Source organism: Kogia breviceps, chromosome 3, assembly GCF_026419965.1.
Source record: "Kogia breviceps isolate mKogBre1 chromosome 3, mKogBre1 haplotype 1, whole genome shotgun sequence".
Lineage (NCBI taxonomy): Eukaryota > Metazoa > Chordata > Mammalia > Artiodactyla > Physeteridae > Kogia > Kogia breviceps.
The window spans coordinates 121,756,850-121,777,719 of NC_081312.1; the positions used below are offsets into that span (position 1 = coordinate 121,756,850).

Consider the following 20,870-nt stretch of genomic DNA (forward strand, 5'->3'; position numbering starts at 1 on the left):
GCAGGGGTTAAGGATACTTCTGCCAATGCAGGGGACATTGGGTTCAAGTCCTGCTCCAGGAAGATCCTACATGCCATGGAGCAACTAAGCCCACACGCCACAACTACTGAGCCTGCGCTCTAGAGCCGGCGAGCCACAGCTACTGAAGCACCCACTCCTAGATCCCGTGCTCTGTAACAAGAGAAGCCACTGCAATGAGAAGCCCGCGCACAGCAACGAAGACCCCCACGCAGCCAAAACTAACTAACTAACTAAATCGATTTAAAAAAAAGGTAACCAAAAAAATAGTGACAGTCTCATAAAATAAACAAGTCTTTTGTGAGATATGTAGGCCTCAGAACAGTCCATGGTGCACATAGAATTGGGATAAATTAAGGGAGAATGTGCTTTAGATTGTGTTAGAGCTCTTGTAGTGTGCTAGAGACTCTTAAAGGGTAGGCAAAGCTAAAGCTAAAAATAGCTGGAGGCTTATATGCACATTTGAACTTTTGAAGCAGCTGGAGCGGGTCTCTTAATTCCCTTACCCCTCCCAGAATAGTTCTCCCTCTCTGTTAGCAGTTTTATTGAGAAGTCTTCACTGGCTCTTAGGGCATTTTTGAGAGAGACATGTGAAAGGAGCTTGGATTAGAGCACAGAAAGTGGAAGGAATAGCATGGAACATTTGATGATCTCTGTCACAAAATAAAAGCAAAATTTGGTTGGAGAGGTTCCAAGAGAGTAGCAGATGTTTTTATGGAGGTGTGTGTGTGTGTGTGTGTGTGTTCATGTTCATATATATATTTTTTTCCTTTACCTTTCTCTCCTCGTGTGTGTGTGTGTGTGTTCATGTTCATATATATATTTTTTTCCTTTACCTTTCTCTCCTCCAATCTAATACTTATTCTTGTCCAGACTTTGACAGTGTAATGGAAGAGGCAAAGACTTTTCTTCTTCTGTAAATGAGCTACAAATTTTCCGAGATCCAAGGTGGGTAACAGAGGGAACTTTATAGGTTTTTTCTTTACTTCATAGGTTTATTCATATTGTTTTTAAATGTTTGAATAAAAGTTCATTTCTCAAGTTGCTGTTTTTCACTTTGTATGCATTGTTAAACACCTGCATTTTCCCATGTTGATTAAGGAATACTTGTTTTAGTAACGCCACTGTCGCTGCTCTCTGAGTGAGGTCTCCCCTCCTCCCACCCCTTTTCATATCCAGTACCTAGAACACTGCCTGGCACTAACATAGGTGCTCTAGTATACATCGGCATTCCTAAGGCCTTTGTTACAACTACAGCTAGAGGGTTGATAGGAGTAATACACATGATGACGGGCTCTATCATTGTTTCTCCCTGCAAATGTATTATCCACAGTCATTTGAATGATTACTATATACCAACCAGTATGTGTGGTCCTGGGATATACATTTTTAGGACCTAATCTCACCCTCAGGGAGTTTATTATTTTAGTTGGAGAGGCTAGACTAGTCAACCAACAACAGCAGTATGGAGGTGCTGTGCTAAGAGGTTTGATACTGTGCTTTGGAGAGTATTGGGGCGGCACTTGACCCAGTTTTTCCATGAATTGAGAGAATTTGGTGATTGTTTTCTTGAATGAAGTGATGTTTATGTTACCATGTTCTGAAGGATGGGGAGGAATTAGTTGGGGAAGAGTTGGGGTTAGAGTAGGAAAGGCTTGGAGGCATGGAGAACCTGTCCCTTGCAATGCAGAAGTACTGTATTTAGTTTTCAGGTTACCTACCATTTTGACTCATCTATGAGGAAGAGTAATTGGTTTTGTTTGGATTTAATTCCTGTTATAATTTGAACAAAGCTCCTTTCCAGTGGAGCAGTTTAAGAAAGAATAAGTTATCAATCCTACCTAACCTAATTAAACGAAACCAAATGTTGCACCCTTCCCAGTATATTCCTGTACATGATTCTAAATTAAGGAAAAAACCCATTTCAACTTTATTATGGATAGAAGTTGTGTTATTGTACACTTTCTTATATTGGCAGCAAGTCCATCTCAGTAATGCAGATGCTCTGTAGTAAAATGGATGACTGAAAAACACTTAGTGCAGTATTTTCTTATTAATATGATATTGATACCTTATTAATTATAATATATTGCATGGGCAACATACAAGTGAGTTCCTTGAATATTGTACAACATTATATATATTCAGGTTTATTGTATTTTTAGTGGAATTTCCTTTATGTTATTTATAAAGAAAAGCCTGGTTATAAATGATAATTTTGGGGGCATGTTTAAATTGTAAAAGATAAAAACTTTCAGTTTTTGGGAAGTAATTCTTGGAGTATCAGACAGTATTTGTTCATTTAAAGAAGGTCCTCTAAGGACTTTAACACTTGGAAGACATATCATTTTCATTTCAGGACAAAGGCCTCTTTGAAAGTATTGATATTAACTGGTGGGATAGATATGTTTTTTGGGGTGAGAGATAGTTTCGGTTTTTAAAAATAGCCCCAAAGTTACTTAGAAACAAATAGATAATAAATTGCAAAGAACTATTCTGTGTTAAGAAAGAAAATGAGACACATCTATAAATATCTAATGCTATTTTGAAGATCCTTATAAAAGAGAAGCTCCAGAAATACTTTGAACAATGGCAGTGTTGGTGGAATAAGAATTGACTCTTCCAAAAGGACCTTGAATAGGATAATCAATGGTTCATTGTATAATTTCCAATTTTGACTCTTAAGTGCTTGCAGTGAGTGGTAAATGGCTAGTTTGAAAATAAGAAAGTGTGGTTTTCCAAAAGGCTTCCCATTTCTGTTAGGATTCTGTGTTATCAAAGTCTTTAATATTCTGTATTGGTTTAGTGAGTAATAGTAATGGGAGTTTCCCTTAATTAATCTAAACGTAAGGCCTCACTGTTGCATGAGGCCTTGATAATTATTAAGCCAAGTGCTGATTTAGGGCCGTGGGCAAAGGAGCAGTGTTCAGTCAGTGAGTTGAGAACTTAATCATCTCTTACAGTGAATGAATGAGCCTTTACTGTTGGGGGCCTCTGACATTATTGTCAAGGTTCATACAAAAATAGGTAAAAATCTAAGAGAATTAAGTTTTTGTTTAGGCAGTTTCACTTGTATATTGAGGTAACACAGTCTGTGGATAAATCTTTGTTTTTTTAATTTTTTTAGTGTAACTGAAGCAGTTGCACATATTTAAAGAGTATTTTCACACTTGGATTTAGGCTGAGGAAAACATAAAGTGATCGTGAAAATGTAAAGGAGAAAAAATATTCTGAGTTCTCACTGCCATTCAGGGAAAACTTCGTGGAAAATCGTACAGGATGATTAAGTTTACCTGACTGGTGAGTGTAGTTTCTGCTCAGTTACCACATTTTGTCATTTAAAATCCTAAAAGGAGAGAAGTTCTAGCTGCAGTCCTGTCCCCACCCCTAAATGTTTTTTAAAGGATGATGTATTGCAGGTGATTTTGACTTTGTTCCACATCATACCCTCTCCTTCATAACCATCTCTGAGGAATTTTCTTTTAGGTAATTCTTGGGGCCATCACTTACATATATAGTTACTTTGACTAGAGATTTAGATTGCATGTGTGAAATCTTGTTTCAACAGGATCTTCTTCTGGTTTATAGGAGTTAAAACCTTGTTCTTCATGCTTTTATAGGAGTAGAGAACCCTGGTCATCAGAAATGTTGGTGTTTGTTCTCCTTCCTTTTCCCAGTATAAAGTTTTGAGAAGGTTATGTTATCTTGAACTAAAAGCTCTGTAGGGTGGTTTTATGACAGGAGCATGAGTGGCATGCAAGGATAATGACTCCTTTAGGCAAAAATCTGTGGCCATTTGTGGTTTGGAAAAAAAAAGTCCTTTGAAAATCCTGGGGAATAAAATTGCTTTAAAAGTAAAATGTTAGCCATAAAAGTTTAGTAAGTGCTAGAATATAATGTTGAAACTTGAAGAAATCATTGAAATCATCTTGTCCAGTTTGTTCATTTTATTGATGAGAAACCTAAGGGTCAAAGAGGTGGAAAGAGATTAAAATAGCATGCCAGATCTGATAAGACTAATTGTAGTAGAAGTATATGTAAAGATCTGCATTTGGGTCCAGAAAACCAGTTTTGCAGGAATAGATGAAGGAGGTCTTGGGTTAATTAGAGCGTTAATTGACCATAATAAGTGTACTTTAGTCATGAGTGACATGGCCATCAGAATTGCTAAATTCATTTTTAATTGCAATAGTAAAAGTATAATGTCCAAAGAAAGGGACATTGGTGGCCTCTTAGAGAAGAAGATCACACCTGAAGATTCAGACTATTAATGTACTTAGTCCTGGATTATCTATTTTCAGAGAAACATTGACAAATGAGTTTGTCTTACCATCCAATTTATACTCCTGAGCACTGTTTGAAACCAGATGCCCCAGGCAGCTTCCCCAGGTCACTGACTTCAAGTGTTGTTCCTGGCCACAGGAGCAAGGCTGACCTTTTACCTGTTTTCTTCAACATGATTCTCTTGCCTTTCCTACTGCCTCAAGATCACAGTAACACCTTTTACTTTCCTCTAGGCCTGCTCAGGACATGGTACCCTTATTTAAAGCTGTGAAGGATAGAAGTTGTTTCTCAGTGTCTTGTGGATTCAGGCCCTGAACCCCAGTAAAGATGAGGCCTCTCCTCTTTTTTCAGAGTGGCTGGTGAGGGGCGGGTGTTAAATGGTCATTTGTGGGTTTGTATTTCTACTGTTAAGGTTTCTAAAAGGGACTTAAATGTAAGGCCCAGAAATCTGTTACTTTTTAGCTTCCCTGTGATTTTGCATATATCAGAGATGGTAGCTGAGGATAGCACTGAGGACTGACACACCTACAGGAATCAAAAAACAGCAAACACCTGAGAAGGCACACATTCAAAAATGGTGCTAGAATGACCATGTGGTCCTTTTCTACTAGGTTATCATCGTTTTTATTATTGATATCTTACCTTCTGAGTTTCCACCTGAGGAGGAAGGGAGCTAATCTTTATTAAACATCTAGGTAAGGAGCCACATGCTTTACAACTATCTCTTTTTATCTTATAGTAATGTTCTTACCCCACTTACAGGGTAAGATAAAGAAACTGTGGTGTGTGAATGAAGTCATGTCATGTAGCGAGTGGAATTGTAATTCACTTGTTTATTGACTCAGAAGATCTTGTGTCACATTTATTTGATGACCAAGGAAGACAAATTAGTATATTTTTCTTGTTTAGAATGGCCTAACAACCACCATTTTGTTCTACCTAATTCTTTACTTTTATACTTGTTAGGCTCTTTATCTGTGTTTTCCCTTTTTCCCTGGTGGATTTTGAGTTCTTAATTTTTTTGAGTTTCTAATTTAGAATCACATGCTTCTGGAGTTTCCCTGGATGATCTTCTCCCTTCCTGTCTCCCTTATAAGACTAATGGTCCATCTGGAAGTTGTTTTACTGGCCAGGGAAGAGGGAAGCATGGGAGGTTATTCCCTAAACTGCTTCTTAATATTTTGTTTTTATTGGACTAATTTCCTTTACTGGTTGAGCATCTATTATTGACATGATGTGGTGTGTGGTGCCCAGGAAAATAGCAACCTTTCTGGCCCTCAGGAGATTTAGGATTTAGTTTGGGAGCTAAAGTATGTACAGCTGGCATTGCGATAAGTGCCACAAGGCAGTAGATTGTCTAAGCAACCAACCAAAAACCAAATAAACAACTGTTTAGAAGGGGAAGGGAGCACAGATTTATACAGATATTACAGGGAGGCTGTGGTTCTCAATCCTGGCTCGAGATCAGAACATACTAGGGAGATTTTAATTAAGTAGGTCTGGTGCAGGGCAGGAATCTGTGATTCCAATACGCACAGTGATTTATGCCATCGAGGAGAATCTCTTACTTAGTTCTCAGAAACAGGTTTGTTCTCATCTTCTGAAAAAACCATTGCATTTTCCTCTAGCCTGTACTTTAAAGTGGAAATAATTGAACTTGAGTGCATTTTGGCTCATTGCCCTTTTCTAGTTAGTAGATCTGTGAATGTTATCTGTGATTGACTTAAGCAGAATTTCCAAAGTAGAAGTACATTCAGTCTTTCTAGGAGTTAGGTGTAGAACCTAATATAGTAGACTTCATTTATTTGTATATTTTTTGGGATAAATTTGTGTATTTAATAGCAAAGCATCATCATCTTCTATAAAGTCTCATTAATTTGGACTCTGTTAATTAAAATTTGTATTTTGGAGGCAGACAGGCACCATTGTTTACCGAGTGTGCTGATTACATGTTTTAATCCTTGTTAGCAGGTCAAATGGAACCTCTTATCGGTAATGTTTTATTGGCTCCCAATTTCAAGTTATCTGCGTTAAAGTAGTGAACGTTTCTTAAGTTCATTAACAGTTGTCACTAAATTATCTTTCCGAAGCAGTTTGAAATTGGTTGAAGTTGTCAGCTTTGTTTTCTGTATAGAAATATGCCGACACTTTCTCCTCAGTTGTAGAGAGATGCTGTGTATGACTCAGAATCTTTCCCATCAGGGGAAATAAAAGTGATGTGTATATTAGTAGCTGTTGGTAGGTTTGTTGCTTAAAAGCTGTAAGTTATTTCTCTGAACCAGCCTTTCTGATTTCCAGCTGTATAGTTATGTTGTCTTGAAGTTCTTAAGTCATTCTTACACTTGTGCTTAAAGTGGTACTGTGGGCCTTTGTAGTGTTTCTGCTTTTCATCCTGTTTTAACATGTCTGACAGTTACTGTTTATCTAGCCACCTCCATTCCTATCCTAATCATTACATATAACAACTAGCATTTGAATACTTACTATATACCAGGCATTATGCTTGATGGCTTTACACTTGATGGCTTTACACTTATTACCTTAACATTCATAATAATACCTATGTGAGTAGTATTGTTATTATCCATATTTTGCATATGAGAAAGTTTTGAAGGTTTAAATGCTTGCCTTAGTTCATAGAACTAAAATTAATGGAAATCCATATCTGTGCTGGGAACCCATAGTTTTAACTTTGCTGTACCAGGACCAGGCGAGATCGTCATCATCAGTTAGCATTTTTTGTTTTGTTTTGTTTTTTTGTATAGTCACTGGGGATTTTGATTCCAGTGGATGGAATAGTCACAAGTGTATTACTTCCCAGACATTCGCACTAATGGTGTAGAGGCTCATGCTCAACCAAGGACAGTAAACATTATAACATTGTTTAGAAGCATATTTGTTACAAATTTAGGAACCAGGTGTATCAGGAAAATCCGAAATACCACTGGTTATGCCATTATAGTGATTAAGAACTCAGGCTGGGAGCTGGACTGTTTACAGTTATACCTTAGTTCTGCCTGTCCTGTGACCCCAGGCAAATGATTCAGCCTTCCCAGTCCTCGGTTTCCTCACCTGTAAAACAAGGGTAGTACTAGTACCTTACTCCAAAGAGAGGTTGTGAAGGTGAAACAAGACAATATGAAATACTTAGCAGAGTATCTCGCAAATAGTAAGCTTCAAATGTTGCCTTCCATTATGAACCTATAGGATAATCATAGTAGTATTAAATTTAGATTATGTAAAAGCTCTGAGGTGGAGATGATCAAGTATTGAGGTGCTGGTACTTTGTCCTTCAGTGTTAAGCAGACTTGTGTTGGTGGTCTTAAGCTCTGCTATTTCCACCCATAGATAATTGCTTCAGGAATATAAAAATTCCAAGTGCTGAAATAATTTTAAAACAATTTAGAGTGGTTTATGTTTAAAAATATTCTTGCTAATATGAAAGTGAAGTAAATGGTAAGAAAATCGATTACCAGGTTATTTTAGCAGAGTGACCTTAGGATAGATAAAACTTGAAAAATATGAAGTACAGTTGTATGTGTTTATGGGCTTGCATTTGGTAGGAGGGATGCAGGCAGAAGAGATGTCAAGTGACAATTATTGATCAGAAGGAAGGGTTGATGTAATTGTGCCTGTCTGGGGTTTGGTGTATGAAAAAGATGCCTTTAATGTTAAAATGACTGAGAAATAGCATTTATCTAACCAAACTCTGTCTTGTTTAGTCTTCTCTATAATATTTAAACACACTTTAAGTTTTCAAAAGAAAGCCATTAAGGAAAACTGTCTTGCCACGTAAGGTGGGGATGGGAAGCCATTTACTTTGTAAAGAGGCCTCTGAACTGTGCAAAAGTTCATTGTAGGATAACTGAAATAAATGATTTAATTGGTGATTATTTGTTTCAGTTTCCAGGTTTGAAATTAGAACATAGACTGTTTAAAACTATATAAGGAGCAACATGCTTATGTTATATATTGTAGTCAGGTCAGGGAGAAGGAAATGGAGAGTGAAGTAGGCAGCAGATTGTTGGAAACTGCTGTCTACAGAAAAGTTACCCAATGAGCAGCATGTGTATGCATGACCTTCTCTGGACCAAAAAGTGACACAGTGCAATATCACTCCCATCTTCAGGTCTTTTTTAAGTTAAAAGATAACTTTGTGTTGCATTTTTACAAGTACAGGAAGAGTGGCAGTCTTCTCTGGTTGTATCTGGATCAGCTGATGAGCTGGAGCAGACGATTTCTAAGAATTTTTCCAGCTCTAAGATTTTATGATTCTTCGTCATCATCTGATAGAAATAATGACTGAAATAGCTGAGCACTTGAAGATTTCAAAAGTTCAATTGATAGAAATACTTTTTTACTAATTACTTCTGAATTTCATTGTGAGGCAGTTTATTTTTTTTATAAATTTATTTTATTTATTTTTGGCTGTTTTGGGACTTCGTTGCTGTGTGCAGGGTTTCTCTAGTTGCAGTGAGTGGGGGCTACTCTTTGTTGTGGTGCACGGGCTTCTCGTTGCGGCGCACGGACTCTAGGCGCGCGGGCTTCAGTTGTTGTGGTGCAAGGGCTCAGTAGTTGTGGCTCGTGGGCTCAGTAGTTGTGGCTCACGGGCTTAGTTGCTCCACGGCATATGGGATCCCCCTGGATCAGGGCTTGAACCCATGTCCCCTGCATTGGCAGGGAGATTCTTTTTTAAAATTTATTTATTTATTCATTTTTGGCTGTGTTGGGTCTTCGCTGCTCTATGTGGGCTTCTCACTGTGGTGGCCTCCCTTGGTGTGGAGCCTGTGGGCTTCAGTAGTTATGGCACACGGGCCTAGTTACTCCATGCCATGTGGGATCTTCCTGGACCAGGGATTGAACCTGTGTTCCCTGCCTTGGCAGGCGGACGCCCAGCCACTGAGCCACCAGGGAAGCCCCTGGGAGGCAGTTTAGATGAGGAACTCTTTCCAACTGTGTTTCTGGGATTCTGGGATTTTGTGTTTTTGAGTATTGAATGTTACATACCAGATCAGTTCACATTTTTTTTTCCTTTTCAGTAGAATATGACTTTACCTAAGAACAGTAGAAAAGAGCTTTCTCTTTTAGCTGTCTCAACTCATTCTAACCTCATTTCTAACTTAGCCTAACTTCATAGTTTATTTTGGCTGCAATATCCTGCCCACTTTTTATCTGCTATAAAAATGTATTTTTCCTTCCATGAGGGGAAAAAATGCAAGCTAACACATACTTATTTTGGATTATCTTTTTTCCCCATTATTTTCCTAACCCCTTGAGCTCTGTTCATGCCTCTGCCAGTCTTTAAAAAAAGTTGATTCAGTTTGAGGATAGCTGAAACATTTTTTATGTAGGAGCGGTTTGTAAAGTGTGGGAGGATTCTACTGACTTTCCTCTCTCAGCATCCTTTGGTAGCAGCTTATCGGTGATACAGAGATTACTGTTGATGCCTTTACTGTTCTAGGATAGTTCTAGGTTTTGAAGGAGTCAACACAGTTTTACTTCAGTATAGAAACCAGGAAAAACTTTACTTTGTCATCTGAAAAATACCTGGGTGTATGTAAGCTTCATTATACGACTAGATTTTCATTCACTTTGCAAATTTGGACTTCATGAAGCTACTATAAGGTGAAAAAAAATGATCTATGATCCTGCCAGTTTTGCCACAGACTGATCTCTATCATGCAGAATCTTATTACTCTAAAAGAGCAGAACACTACTGAGAGAGAGCTCTGGGAAGATTTCCAACAACTTTGTTTCTTATGGTTGAAAGCATTTGCCATCATATTTTTATAAGGTACTGGCTGTGGGGCTCTCTCCTCCCCCTGCTACCTCCCAGTTGTATAAGTGATACATAGAATTTGGCAAATATATAATAAAGGAAGTAATTACCCGTAATTCCATTACCTAGAGATAGTTAATATTTTGATTTTCTTCTAGCCTTTTTCTTCCTTGTACATGGTTTAAAAAATACATAGTTGATCAGATTATATAAACAGTTTTCTGCTTTTTTCCATTTAATAGTGTGTTCCCATGTAATACAGTTTCTTGAATATTATTGTAAGGGATAGCATAATTCTATTGCTTGGAGTTATCAAATTTAATTGTTAGTAGATTAAAAATTTTTCTTTTCCTAAGCAAGTTTTCCTTCAATTTTATCATTTCCTTGTGTAAAATTACTGAACATTGAACATTTTCAAGTTTTTTAGTACAAATTGTTAAATTTTGTTAAATTTTATCTAAAATGCTTTGACTGCATTATAGTTCATACCTATCATCTGAGTAAGGGAGTATTTTGCTACATCTTTGTCATCAGTGGGTGCTTTTGTTTTCCTACCGTTTCTTGTTTTACAGGGGGAAAATACAATGAGATTATACCTCTCTTAGAAATGCTATGACTATCTAGTCAGTTCATAAGCTCCTTGGTCTTCGTTTTAGTCTGAACCCAATTCTGGGGACTTCTTGATCATCCCTTCAATATTATTAGCTAAGCTTTGTAAACACATGAGTGTTTTGTGTTAGACCAGATCTGGAGTGGGTTCATTAAAACCAGGCTGTTACTGAATAGTTAAGCAAGCATTTGGAAATTCCCTGTGAAGGTAAAAGAACACCCAACAAAACTATCCATGTTTTTGGTGTTCCTTGCCCATCCTTTATATAGCTAGCAGTTACTTTGGCGGAACCAGTTTGTGCATCCAGAAGAGCCAGTCCAAATGTCTCTGCCCTTTATCGGTGCAGACACCTGGTCATCCCCTCCTGTTGCCTTTTCTTTTGACTGTAACTAGCAGGTTTTCAGCTAGCTTACAGGTTACATACGGACTTGTTTATTCAACTTTAGCTCCGTATTTACTAGGCATATTTCTGTTTTATAGGTGAAACTCTTAAGTTAAATTTCTCTGTTTCTGGAATTTATTCATGTGTTCTGAAATGCTTCTTTTTATTGTAACTGACTATAGTGTAAACTCATGGATCCTACCCAGGAGGGACTTGACTTTGATATCATGGTGAGAGCTGGTGCAAAATCTTCAACAGGCAGTTGTCATAGAGATAAAAGAGCAATTCTTCTATATTCATCAGTAGAAATTGTCCTATCTGGTATTGCATAGGTGAATCTTTTCTTTAATTAACCAGTTTTCAGTTACCTTAAGGTCAATCAGGTGCCAAAAAGGAGAAAAGGAGAGATCTAAGCAGTAAACCACCACAAACATGTCAACACGGTGGTGCATCAAAGCTCTCGCTCTCACATGCTTTTATTTATCCTAGGAAAACTATACTTTCTCAGTCATCCAGTTATTCTTGTCATATTGCAATTTGAAGAAGTTTACTTACCTCTTTTCCTAGCCTCTAGCAAAGTAATGATGGCCATTCAGAAGACAAGGATTAAGTTTAGGGATGGCTTAGTGTGGTGGAAATTAAAAAAAAAAATTCTAGAATGGTTTAAACAATGCAAGTGGATTTCACTAAAGGGGCTGAAATGGCAGTTTGATAGTAAGAGAAACTGCAAGAAACATACTTAATTAATGCTAAGTTCAGTAGTCTGGTGCCATTTGAAAGTTTGAGCATTTCTTTTCAGGTCTTTATGTGGTTATGTTTTTTACATATGTAAATATTTAGAAGGAAAAGTTTTAAATTCCGAATAAGTCTAGTTTGTCATGTGTTATTTTGTGGATTGTACCTTTGATGTCATATATAAGAGATCTTTGCCTTAGGCAGGATCACAAAGATTTTCTCCTACTTTTCTTAAAGTTTTACAGTTTCAGCTCTTATGTTTTATGTCTGTGATCCACTTTTGGGTTAATTTTTGTGTGTGATGTGAGCTAAGGGTTTAAGTTTTTTTTCTTTTTTTCTTTTTGCATGTGGATATTCACTTGTTAAGTGCCATTTGTTGAAAAGAGTCTTAACAGTTCTTTAAAGCTGTATTACTACCTCTCAGTCTCGGATGTGCTAATGAACAGAAGCCTTCATTTTCTGGCCAAGTTAGGGGAAGAGGGAGGGAAGGGGTTTGTCTTGAGTCTTGGCCTTATTGTAGGGAGGTCTTAACATAGTTTGCTTTGCTTGATTCTGATTCTATCTATTAAGACATCCACAGGGTCTTTGTAAACAGTGAGTAGAGTTTTAGCCAGCTTGGCTTTAGTTAAGAAGATGCTGTTATCCTCTCCCTCTGAGGGTGATCATGAAATCTTATTTTTAACACACAGTTTGGGTTGGATAAGCCTAGGATAGTATAAGCTGACTTGAACATTTGTTAAAAAAATAGTTTTAACATGAGAATGATGAAACCCTTCTTAAAACATTCTTTTCTTTTTCCAGTTACTTCTAACTTTGTAAGTAAAACACGTTTATTGCAGAAACTTGGAAATTACCGAAGTATAAAGAAAAACCTCTCTTTCCCCATCACTACCATCCTGATTTTGGCGCAGCAGTACTTTAGGTTTGTGTGTGGTTGATATATGGACTCTGTATAGCATAATTTTGGGGAACAATATTTTGGTCTACTGATGGATTCAGACCTGTTTTCTTGCACTTCTCATGGGAAGGGAAAAGATTAAGAGCTAATATTTGATGAGCATCTATTGTGGGCCAAGCCTTGTACCTCATAAAGCTCCATGAAGTATCAAAATTATAATATATTATTTAAAATATTTATTAAATTTAAAAATTTTAGTATTAAAAATGTATTCCCTCTCTCCATCTTCCCTGCCTCCCCCGTGCTTTTTTACAATCTTGGGTTAAATTATTTGCCCAAAGTCATTCAGCTAGTGTGATAAATCTGAAAATCAGGGGGGAAGTAAGTGTAAGCATCTTTCCTTTAAAATAGTTAACCTGTATTTTCTTTCATGGCTGGAAAGGCTTTAAAAGAAGAGAGGGTGAAATTCTTATTTTCTTTCTTTTTTGGCTCATGTGGTCTCCCTTTTATTATTCTCCCTCAGAATTAGAAGTTACATGGTCTCCTTACGTCCTGCTCAAATTAAGGCTTCTTTCTCTTCCCCTTTCTGTGCTGTGCTTTCAGCTCCAAGAGCTTTAGTTTTAACTTTGGTACTGTTAGCTGAATAGAAAGATAAAGAAGAGAGCGAGGATTTTTAACAAGGAAAATCCCTTGAGTTGGATTGATTTCATCAGCAATTATAATTTATTTAGCATTAACTAATAACTAGCTGTGGATTACCAGGCAGACCACTCAGTTTCTTCATCTCTAAAATGAATCAGCTATGCACCAAAGATTTTTCTGTGGTACATCAGTATTTCTAATTTTTTGTGTTAGTGGAAACATGAAATAAATTTCCGGTGATAGGGTCAGGAGTAATTGCCATAAGGATGAGTATTGAAAGAACCTCTGTCTTCTCCTAAGTGCCCTTAAATCTCAAATCACCAAACCATTTGCATTGGAGTTAATGGGTAAGAAGCGTCAATTGCAGTGTACTCTTTGTGTGAGTGTGTGTGTATGTGTGTGCATGCACTCACGATCTGTACTGGACATATGTAATCCTGGAGCCTCATTTTTCTTCCTCCTCATTTAGGAGGTATTTATGACTGTCAAGCCCTTCTTGACAGCTAGAATTGTCCCATTGACGCCCTCATTTTACCAAATAGCGTTAACTATTCTAATCTGTTGCTTATGTTGTTGCTGTAGTATCCTGTCTGGAAACAGAAAGGTGGTTGATATGTTTGTACAGGAATCCAGATTTTTTTCCCCCTCATTGACATACACCAGCAGAAATTTTTTTCTTGTGATTCACGCTAAGGCCTGGGGGTATAAATCAGTGCTAAGGGGGGAGGGAATGTCTGGACTCTGAACAGTTAAAATTAGAGTCTTTATATTAACCCATTCTGTTAATCACTAAACTGTTTAGTGATTTAGGGCTTTCCACTTGAGCCAACTACTTGTTTTATGAATTGTATTTATTCCTGACAAATGTTATGTTTGAGCTGAACATAGAAGTCAGGCTAGAGCGGAGCATCTTCCTGCTACCTCAGGTTCATTAAAACGAACAACTAAAAACAGAAAACAACTGAAGGTGGCAGCCTCCAGGGATCATCTTAACATATTTGGACCAGTGAATCAGAGTGAAAAATGGTAAAAGGTGGTTTTGGAGGTGTGAAAAAGAAATCCTAAAGGAAATAAAGAAATCCTAAAGGAAATTATTTTTATCCCCTTTATTCTAGTGCCAGTGAACCTTTGACTTGATTGCAGAAGAAATCCACATGGGAGTAGGAAGTTGTTTAGAGTAAAATCTTCACTTTGCATTGATATTTTTGCTTTTTACATGTTTAGAAAAATTGGAAAGAGAAGCTGTTAGTGGTTGAGTGAAATACCAACAGACAAAACGCTACCCTTTCAGGATGTCTGAGGGGAAATACAGAATCAGTTTTTATCTTTTTCAGAAGACATGGTCACGTAGGCTTTGTGGGAAAGGTATTACAATTAGGTTAAATTTACTGAGGTTAACACCAGGATTCCAGCAGCACTTCCTGGTGAGTGGATTTTGTTCTGGGTGGCCTTCTACTTTCCATTTTGGACCTCTTACTTCCCGGAGGCTTTCTCTCCCAGCCCCTTTGCCCTGGGGTATTCTGTTACCACAGAACAGTTAACTCTTCATATGGTACAATCATCAGCTGTTTGGAAAACTGTTTCACAGCTGAGGAAATGAAGGTAGAGAGAATTTGCACAGCGTCACGCATACCGTTTTCCCATTTAATGTCTTGTCTTCTCTTAGAATATTTGAGACTTTAAATGGAACTCTTCCCTTCTTTTCCCTCGCCCTCCATATGCTTACTCAACCAAAAAACCCTTATCCTCTGATCTCTGATAAGTACTGGGAAGTTATCTGATCAAAATAGTTCTTTGGAATGAACCTCTTTTGAGGTTATTTACATTTTTTTAAAGATGTTGGATAGTTTTAATGAATGCTCAGCATAGTTTGTGGGCCTTGTTTTTGAGGCCCCTAAAACACCAAAGAAAATGGTAAACAACTTGGCACTTTACCACCAAAAGGCACTTGTCTCTAAACCTGCATTTCTAGAGCTCACAGTGGAAGTTATAGGTTATGATGACACCCCTGAGAGTCAGCCTAGAGAAAACTGATTGGTGTGCTCTAATTTTGGAGACAGAAAGGTAAACTGATATATCTGAGGATTTTTAGTGATCACTGATGCAGGAAATTTGTTATTTAAGATAGTCTGTGTCCTGAAATGTCATTAAATTCTTTTTCTAGCTGCTTGTCATATTATGGAGGTAGTTTATATAGAAGTGTGCTCTGATAAAAATTCATTTAATTACATCTTCCTTTGGGCTACCATAGTACTATGATTTACCTTTATTATAATACTTACTTATAGACTGACTTGGGTTGAAAGATTTTATCAACTGTGAAAAAAGCCAGTTTATAATTAAATTAATAAAGTTCAGGTAGGGACAGAGAGAGCCAAAGATTACTTATAGTTGTCTCATTGTAATGGCACTGTACCGGAAGTTTTTCTTTCTATGTATTTTACTTAGTTGTAGAAGTGCTATGGTTGTTGAGAGCAGCCTGATATTGCTAGAGTTGTGACGGCAGCAGGTTATAAAGATATTGATATAATTTGGGGCTAGGAAGCTTGACCTTATTGTGAAAAAAGCAGGGGATCCTTGGGAGGGAGGATTTGATCAGAGAATTGACACACAAATCATAATCAAACTGTGGGGACGTTGAGCCTTGTGATAATGTGGAGGTTATGGTTAGTGGCAGAGAGAACAGTAGGGAAGCTATATAGTCCAAGAGAGAGGATGAGGACTTGGGTAGTAGGAATGGATAAAGAGACATTGTAGAGGTAAAATATTAGAGTTTGTTGAGCTACAACGTAGGGGGTAAAGGAGAAGGAAATCATTGCATGAGAGCTTGAGGTGAGACCATTAATGAGGATGAAGGACAGAGAATGAGGGTAATAGGAGATGGGTTTGGTACAGAACATCCATGGAGAATAGGATGTCTAGCTGGCAGTTGGCAATTAGGAGGGTATGGAGCTTTAGGAAAGAAGTTAGAGCTAGAGAGTCAATGTCAAGAGCAATCTGCATATATGTGATAGTTGAAACTGAGGGAATGGGGTGGAAAAATATTTGTTGGATGTGAGGGCTGCCTGGGGGTAGTAAGTTGCCTAGGTTGTCTGGCCAGGTACACATGCCTTTTCTTCCTCCCCACTTTGCCCAGCACTTCCTAGAGCTCTGGGCTCTGATGAAGAGAATTTAACTTAAAATCCGTCGTATCATTAAACATTGTATAAATATATGATAGCATAAATATTTGGGTTTCACAGTGTATACTGTGAGAGGCAGTACTGCACGGAAAATAAGAGCATAAATTCTAGAGCCAGAATGCCTGGGCCCTAAACCTTTCTCTGTTCCTTACTAGCTTTCCACTTACTAGTTGTGTGACCTTGGACAGTGTGTTCAACCTCTGTTGCTCCATTGCCTCTTTTGTAAACCTGAGATAAAGTGGTTATTGTGAGGATTAAATTATTTCTTATTTTAAAACCCTTATAACAGAGCTTGGTATGTCATAAGCTCAAGTTATAGTTATTAGCTATTATTATCATATACTCTGATATCTGTCCTAAATGGTTCCAGGTAGTAATTTGTTACATTCAGAGTCCAGTAACTCATAGTTAAAAATTATTCTCCCCAGATCTTTCCCTTTGCTACCAGTAACTTTAAAACTAATGAGCAGAAGTTGATTTGAATTTCTTTTCCTCTTTTTGCTTGCTTTGTTTTTAGGGGAAGTTAGAGCAGCTTTGTGCCCCTTTTGGTTGTAGATGAGATAGGAAGTGTAGCCATAGCAATAATAGATTTTGAGTCTGTTGCTTTCTTTTCCTACCTCATTCTACTCATGTCAGTGTGGACGCTGCTGTCAGTGCCCTACGTGGGCTGTATTGGGGCTTGAAGATGAGCTGCAATTCATTGAACTTTGTATTTCTAATCCACCAGTCAGCTGCTGTAATCACTAGAAATTTTCAGAGGGGGCCGATTAAGTAAAAGTAATATTTTATGTTGGACAGACTTGCCTTGGTAGTGTGAGGGGATTGGGTGGTCAGCGTTTGAGTCCCATCCAGTTCTACCTCTGAACAAGTTACCTCTTAGGGTCTCATTTTCCTTCCCTATAAGAGAAAAGAAACTGGATCTTTATTATCAGCATTTCCATTTAGCTCTGATGATGTCATTCCTAGAAACAGGACTCAAAAGTTTAAGTGTATCCTACCAATAAGTGTAGGAAATAAAAAGGACATTTAAACACGGAACTAAAGTAATTAGTGTTTTATAATTTTATTAGAGAATGTCATTGTAGCTTGATTATTTAGTGCAGGAGAGAAGAAGGTTTTTGGGAAAGAAGTCAAGTGCTGACAGCAGAACTCCTTCTAGCATACGACACTTCACAGCTCTCTGGTGTTTTAGGGGAATATGCTTAGTATTTTGGAGTGTGCTTTTGTGAGGTGTACCTTTTTTTTTTTTTTTTTTTTTTTTCTCGGTACGCGGGCCTCTCACTGCTGTGGCCTCTCCTGTTGTGGAGCACAGGCTCCAGACGCTCAGGCTCAGCGGCCATGGCTCACGGGCCCAGCCGCCCCGTGGCATGTGGGATCTTCCCGGACCGGGGCACGAACCCGCGTCCCCTGCATCGGCAGACGGACTCCCAACCACTGCGCCACGAGGGAAACCCAAGGTGTACCTTTTAAACTGGAAAGTGTGATAGCCATTCGACTTTAGCTCAGTTTTAAAGTAGTTTTCATGAAAACTCTTTTCTATTTGCTCAGCTAGAATTTTTCAGAATATTGACTCAAAAGGGGAAATCACTTAGATAGGACTGTTGCCAGCGTATACTGTTAATCAGTTAATTAGTATTTGGGGATCCACTGTGTAACTATCATAGAATCGAAAGTCTTGCTGGAGAAAAAGACAGGCCCACATGAATTCATGATTCTCTCTTTTCCACTCTCAATAAATGGCATCACTGTCAGTCTATGTCATGGGAGGCAGAAATCTAGAAATCATCCTTGATACTCCCATTTTCTTACTCCCTATTTTGATTACATTTATCAGCAGATCTGTGTTTAATATCCAGATATCTGTCATCTACCGCCTTCTTTCCATCTTTATCACTCTCACCCTAGCGCTAACTGTTCCTTCTTACCTGAATTATTGCCACAGCTTTCTAGCTGGAATATCTGTATCGACTTCCTGCCTTCTTCCACTCTGTTGTCCATTACATGAACAAGTGAGCCTTTTAAAATAAAAATCTAATCATGACCCTTACTTTTAAAATAAAGACTGAAATAGTTGACAGTAGGCCCCAAATGGTTCTGGCCCCTACACTCTTTTCCAGCCTCATTTCACACCATATTCCCCCCTGTTCTCTCTGCTCTACTCGTTTGATTTCTTTTAATCCGTCATATTTACTCTTTTGCTAGAGTCTGTGTACCTGAAAGATTCTTCTCTTTGTTTCTTAGCTCTCAGCCCAAAAACTCATTTCTGAAGGAAGCTTTTTCTTGACTTTCTCCAAAGAGGTAAAATCTCCTTATTATTTGTTTTCATAATATCATGTACCTCATCTTTGCAATATTGTTTCACTTCTCTGTTTATGTGATTACTTGATTTTGTCCCTGGCTAGATTCTAAGCCCTCTGAGAGCACAGATTAAACCTTCAGAGAACTCAGCATTGTCTCCATGATACCTGGTAAGTCTCCTAGCAGGTAGTAGGAGCTCTGTAATTATATGTTAAATGAATGTGTGAGCTTGAGTTAATCAGTGGGCACAGAAGTGGCATTCTAATGTGTAAAAGTGTGAGACTTGGATAGAAATAACCCTGATTCTGTAATGAGGACAGAAAGGCGGAGTTGGGGAGTGGTATGGACTGATGCCGTCAGGCAGAGTGTCTTACGTTGAAACTGTGTGTCGGATGTGTTGGATAATGTTATTGTGGAATGTGGATGGTGTCATACTGTTGGAAATGCAAGTTAGGTAAATGAGATTCCTTTTTTGTTTGGAGCAAAGTGGACACTACATAAACAACGTGTGGGAAGATTTGAGCCATAGTTTCCGTGACTTCATTGGGTTTTGTTGTGCTACTTGACAGGACTTAATGTTCTTTGTCCTGCTTTCTGAAATTTAAGGAAGGAATGGGGAATGGGTTAAGCCAAAAAAGGAGGTGTATAGTCAGAAAATGGCAGAACCTCAGATTTGCTTTTTAAAATAACATTAAAAAAAAGAGAGAGCTCTTCAATAAAACGGCAAGGATATGGACCTGGGTTTGATTCTCAACTCTCTTTTAAACAGCTTTATTGAGATGTAATTCATATACCATGTAATTCACTCTTTAAAAATGTACAAGTCGGTGGCTTTTAGTATATTCACAGGGTTGTGTAACAGTCATCACAGTGATTTTGTTTTATTTTATTTATTTATTTTAAAAATTTAATTTTATTTATTTTTTTATACAGCAGGTTCTTATTAGTCATCAATTTTATACACATCAGTGTATACATGTCAATCCCAATCCCCCAATTCATCCCACCCCCACCCCCCCGCCGCTTCCCCCCCTTGGTGTCCATACGTTTGTTTTCTACATCTGTGTCTCAACTTCTGCCCTGTAGACCAGTTCACCTGTACCATTTTCCTAGGTTCCCCATATATGCGTTAATATATGATATTTGTTTTTCTCTTTCTGACTTACTTCACTCAGTATGACAGTCTCTAGATCCATCCATGTCTCTATAAATGACCCAGTTTCGTTCCTATTTACGGCTGAGTAATATTCCATTGTATATATGAACCACATCTTCTTTATCCATTTGTCTGTTGATGGGCATTTAGGTTGCTTCCATGACCTGGCTATTGTAAATAGAGCTGCAATGAACATTGAGGTGCATGTGTCTTTTTGAATCATGTTTTTCTCTGGGTATATGCCCAGTACTGGGATTGCTGGGTCGCATGGTAATTCTATTTTTAGTTTTTTAAGGAACCTCCATACTGTTCTCCACAGTGGCTGTATCAATTTACATTCCCACCAACACCAACAGTGCAGGAGGGTTCCCTTTTCTCCACATCCTCTCCAGCATTTGTTGTTTGTAGATTTTTGGATGATGCCCATTCTGACTGGTGTGACGTGATACCTCATTGTAGTTTTGATTGGCATTTCTCTAATAATAAGTGATGTTGAGCAGCTTTTCATGTGCTTCTTGGCCAACTGTATATCTTCTTTGGAGAAATGTCTATTTAGGTCTTCTGCCCATTTTTGGATTGGGTAGTTTGTTTTTTTGATATTGAGCTACATGAGCTGTTTATATATTTTGGAGATTAATCCTTTGTCCGTTGATGCATTTGCAAATATTTTCTCCCATTCTGAGGGTTGTCTTTTCGTCTTGTTTACGGTTTCCTTTGTGGTACAAAAGCTTTGAAGTTTCATTAGGTCTCATTTGTTTATTTTTGTTATTATTTCCATTACTCTAGGAGGTGGATCAAAAAAGATCTTGCTGTGATTTATGTCAAAGAGTGTTCTTCCTATGTTTTCCTCTACGAGTTTTATAGTGTCCGGTCTTCCATTTAAGTC

At 37.9% G+C, this 20,870-nt stretch overlaps 1 protein-coding gene across 15 annotated transcripts in view; it reads left to right on the plus strand.

Moving 5' to 3' along the window:
- Positions 1-20,870, plus strand: part of AKAP13 (A-kinase anchoring protein 13) — a 346,588-nt gene that overhangs the window by 42,234 nt on the left and 283,484 nt on the right. Inside the window, exon 1 of one of the 15 annotated variants that reach the window (XM_067029583.1) lies at positions 927-966. The exons of the other annotated variants lie outside the window; for them this stretch is intronic. The gene's annotated coding sequence lies outside the window, so the exon portion shown is untranslated. Of the gene's footprint in view, positions 1-926; positions 967-20,870 lie in introns of those variants that run through there. 15 annotated transcript variants of the gene reach the window in all.